This window comes from Opisthorchis viverrini (genome assembly GCF_000715545.1).
Source record: "Opisthorchis viverrini unplaced genomic scaffold opera_v5_558, whole genome shotgun sequence".
NCBI lineage: Eukaryota > Metazoa > Platyhelminthes > Trematoda > Opisthorchiida > Opisthorchiidae > Opisthorchis > Opisthorchis viverrini.
The window spans coordinates 126,978-132,032 of NW_008752213.1; positions in this window are offsets into that span (position 1 = coordinate 126,978).

Here is a 5,055-nt window from a genome sequence, read left to right on the forward strand (position 1 = left end):
TCAGTAGTGTAGTCATCAGGGTCAAGCTAAGGTTGCCAATATAACCATACTACCTGAGACAGGACAGTTTACTGCATGTGGGCTAAGAGGTGGTGTGGTTAGTGTAAACCAAACTCGTAACGACTAGGGGGTGTAAATTCCCGGAGGTTGTTAGTGAGATGGATGATACTGGGACAATCTAGGAAGGAAGATGGATACGAGGGGGAAGGTCACCAGTCCCCGATGCACTACCATCAGCTTTAATCAGTGAACGGGTGCGTGACGAAGAAGACTTCCGGTGCTATCCTCAGATGTTGATAGTGGAGAGTCGGGAGTCTAAATGTATGTTTATATGTGTTGTATGTGGCACTCCTGGGAGCAGCAAATTTGGTGTCTTTTTGTTTAGCTGACGAGGTAGGTTTTGGGGCGGTGTAGCCTCGATATTGACGAAGGCAGCTACAGCGATGCACGTCGACGTAGGCCATGGGCATCGCAAAGTTTCTTCCGACTATGCCAGGTATATTGATTTCTTATTGAATACTCGTGGACAGGCGAAAGGCCAGTTTTTGTTATTGTTTATGGCGTTGCCAAATAGCTCAACCGAGGCGAGGCCAACAACGGCAGCAACAATCAGAAAACAGCAGTGCTCTTTTTTTATTTCCCGAATTTAAAGGCCAGGCTCAGAACCATCGGCGATGGGCGATGCACCCGTGATACTGGGGGGGGTATACAAATGCACCATGGTGCAACGTAACAGAGCGACCCTCTCGGCAGGGCGTACCCATCCAACACACGAAGTTTTCATCCCTCGTGCAGGCTACCAGATCTGCAAGGTGCAAAACCATCCAAGCAGTCAAAGTGCGGTTTTGTGCATTAATAGACTACTCCAGTTACCAGTTTTTTCGGTCGGGGGAAAGCAAGGCCAGTAAAAACAGCTCAATGAATTCGAACTAGCAGCTGGCTAAGTAAGAGTTTAGATGGTCTGCTATGTTGACAGGATTTGTGGTGGGGCTACCATCCGAGGAAAGCAAACAAGCTATTGAGGGGCTGTTTGGGGTACAACGTCTACGGAGCAGTCGGCTGAGTAATTTGGATTGGGATGGAGATCTGAGGACGGTGTTCTCTTCTCGGCGTTCGAGATGCCAGCAAGGATTCTCGGTTATTAGAGAATTTGTTGTTGAGAATTAGTAGTGAGAAACCCCGAGATTTCCGATATTCTCCGCTAACCCCGTGTATTTTGGCGTCCAAGGTTTTTAATAATCTGTCGTAGCCGGAGATACTGGCGTGAAAACGTTTTACAGGAGAAACTAGACGAAAAGCAGTCAGTAGGTTATGGTAAAAGATGTCACTGACGCGGTGTGTATCTCTCGACAGGAAGAAGTTGTCCCACTCCTGGGAAGCCAGCGTGGAGGAAAAAGCTTGTAAAATATCCGGTGAGAGGAGATGAAACTTGGATGGACTCAGAGAAGCCGTTTGGCGATAGCTGGCTACGTTGCAAGAAACGACGCAGTGGTCACTTTCTGGGAAGCGTGGACCAACTATAGCTGTAGCCGAATGACAGTCGTTGGAGAATATTAGGTCTAAAGTGTGTAGGCCACGAGTGGGACTACGTACAATTTGGGACCAGCCCTCCACAACTAGTTGTGCAAGCAGCGGGGTATAACGGGCGGGGCCCGTGGTGGAGGACCAGGAAATGTCCGGCAGGTTAAAGTCACTTAAAATAAATTTAGACGGGTGAGGAAGGGCATGTGCAGTGAAGATAATGCGGGAGAGATCAGCAATAGAGGCGGGGGGAAGGTGCCAAATAGATACAACCTACTAGTACAGGTTGTTTGGTACGTTCTATTGGTATCCAAATGGTCTCTGGAACCCCTTCCAGAGAAGAATCGTCAAATGGGGTTGCACGAAGTTCTGACTTGGAATAGATGGCACAGCCACCACCCCTTGACTTTTTCCTATCGGAGCGGTGAGTATCATAGCCAGGGATTGATATGGCCGCGTCAGGAGTTTCATCTGTGAACCGTGTTTCAGTCACACAGATTATGCTCGGTCGTGCAATGGCTCCAATTGTTCGGATATTATGGATTTTGGGGAGTAATGAGCAGGCATTGAACAACATTATCGACGAGCTCATTGGCGAGCAGACGGTACTAAGTAGGAACTTTGTAACCTCACTTACGGTGGGGTTTAGGACTGGGAGGACTGGGCACCTGGAGGTGGGGTAATATGAAACAGGGTTCGGGGTCTGGGAGAGGGTATTCAATATTGGTGGTAGATGGGTAAATCGTCGTTGAAATAGGTTTGAACCCACGGCAGGAGGGACTGTATCAGGCTCAGTGTAGGGTGCGGAGTGGCTTTGGGAGGAGAGTATGCATTTGAATGTAGAGTTGTTGGCTGTGTCATCTGAGCCGGCAGGTATGGAGGGAGATAGGATGCAAAAGGGGGTGGCGGCTGTGGAGGGATGGGTGGTCTCCGAAAATGGTATTCTGGCGGGACGAATGCTGATGGCCTGGGTGATGGAAACGGATGAGGGTCGGAGCTGGTCATGGGTCGTTGTGGATACAAGCTTCCAGGCGCGCAGCGTGTATGGCTTGATGTGCTTTTTAAAAATTGTAAGAGTGCGGCTACACATGGCTTCGGAGGAGGCAGAGGAGCTGGCAGGTGAAGAGTGGGAATTCGTGGATTTTGTACAGGCATGGGCGTTACAATACCAGGCTTTGATAGTAGGTGTTTGAGCCCGAGGGCGCACTTTGGTGGAAAAGGGCGAAGTGTCATTAGGTCGGGGGGTCTGAAGCGAGAGACTGTGTTCCCATCTTCGATTGTAGCACCGGATAGGGGCCGGAAAGATTCTGCGTCCGACATCACAGGGGTGAATTTCTTTGGTGCAATTGATGTCCGAGGAGGCACAGGCGGATGTCCAAGAGTAGAAGTGGAGGAAGTGGATGAGTGGTCAGGAAAAAGAGATGGAGTGCTGGAGACCATTGTGAGGGTCTGTGTGGCTTTCGGCCTCAAGTTGTCGTGACGGTATGGCGGTCTTTGGCGAGGAGCGATTCCAGGATAATGGTGGGCTGCGCTGCAGCTTCGAGGTTTAGAGGATAGGGGGTCAGCTCCGGTATTTGGCGGAGTGGCTGTAATACCGATCGGTTTGGAGCAGGCTGTACTGATGTCGGGTATAGAGGGGTGTTCAACGGAACAGGAGGGGATTTTAAAGGAGGCCGGACCAGTTGACAGGTCCCGTAAGTCATTAGCTGAATCTGGTGTTCTCCGACAGCTATGTGCAGATGTCCCGCCGGCGATGTGACTTTCATAACTTTCCAAGGGGTTGGTTTCATGAGTAGTCTGCGACTGAGTCACATCGGGAGCATTTAGTGGTACGGGTTGCTGAACAGAATATGGATTCGTTCGATGCTTATCAGTAGCCGGCTGAAGAAGTTCGGAGAGTGGGTTTCTTTTGAGCTGCCTTTAGAGTCTGGTACGAGCAGCCTTGACCTTTAAGGTCTGGAATGTCTGGGTCGAGGACAGAAGGGCCTGAGATGTTAAAAGGCGCCTTGCATCGTATTCATCTCTAAATTGCACTAGTATTGGGCAACGCAAGGAGGGTTTCGACTTTCGCAGCCGCCGGGCTGTACAGACTGCGTCATGCATGTTACATGCTGTCAGGATGGCGGCTTTTGTGCGTTCTATCGGGATGCGGTCAGGGACATTATATAGGAAGATATGTCTACGCTTTCCATACCGCCGACTAATTTCCGAGGCGAGCATGTCAATAGAGACTGACGCTTTTGCAAGATCTGATGGATCACACATTGCATCAGGAGTTAGAAGGCAGGCAATTGGTTGCATGATATGATAGGATAACAGTTCATTCTCCACCTTATGCACACGAGCACTGAGACTTGCCAGGTCGGTNGGATGCGGCAGGAAGGGAAGTGTCAGTTAGTGCAACTGAGCAGGTAGAATTTAGCTGGGGCAATCTATCGACCGGCCTTTGAAGATAGTGAGGTTTAGTGTTATGCCTTTTGCCTGCAAGGCGCTTCTTTTGAAGCAATGAGGAGAAGGATGATGAGGAATCAGGGTCTAGCAAGCTCTTGGAGAAAGATGGGATTGGTGGCATTGTTTGATTCAAATCAGGCAACAGTAAGCTTCAGTGGGATTATGCTAGGAAGCTTATGCTCAGTGAGGCCTAATCAAGCCAGGAAGAGTCGGAGGGGTGGTTGGGTGTGGTCGAAAACGAGATATCTAAAATAAATACCTAAATGCTCTACTAGGGTAAGTAAAACGCTACGGTCGGACCAGGGTCCCAAAACGTTTTTACAACACCTGACCTTGAGGTTCAAATTTTCGGTTCCTTCAGCACCGATATCAATGAGGAAACTCGAGGACGTGGAGCGGTCATATACAAAGAAGAGGCGACAGGTAGAGGAGCCGGTTGCAATGGTCGCCATTACTGGCCGGCCATGGCGTTTCCCGAATTCGAAGGCTTTGTGGAGAAAGTGCAACGTCGGGTGCATCGGATAGCGCGGTCGCCGAGGCGACGGTGGTAGTAGCACCAGCCAGGTTGGTCACTGTGCTTGGTAGCATGACTGTGGGATCGAGACCTAGATCCTCTATGTCGTTGAGGGCGACCAGTGAGTTTGGTGACTTCATTCAGTTGGAGGGATAACTCAGAAACTTGAGCTTTCATTGCATTGAACTCGACTTCCAGGTTAGATTGCGTATTGCATTTTTGCTGAGCGTTAGAGACCACGAATTGCCTGCAGGTTTCATGGACGCGGTTAGCCACCTCGGCTAGTTTCGCTAAGGAAGAACCCTGTTCGATGACAGAAATGACTTTACGGACTTCGATGGGCAGGCTTTGTTGCCAGAGCTCTCTTGAAACCACGTCGCTGACCGGATGTTTACCTTGCAGGTGCAACATGTCGCGGAGATGTTGTGACGGTGTTTTATCGCCGACGTCAACACCGGAGAGAAGCTTCCGCAGATTCTGTTCAACGCTGGAAGCGGTACGAGAAATAATAGCTGCTTTGAGAGCATCGTACGGATCGGTGGACAGTCGCGTGTATATTCAGTCAGAGA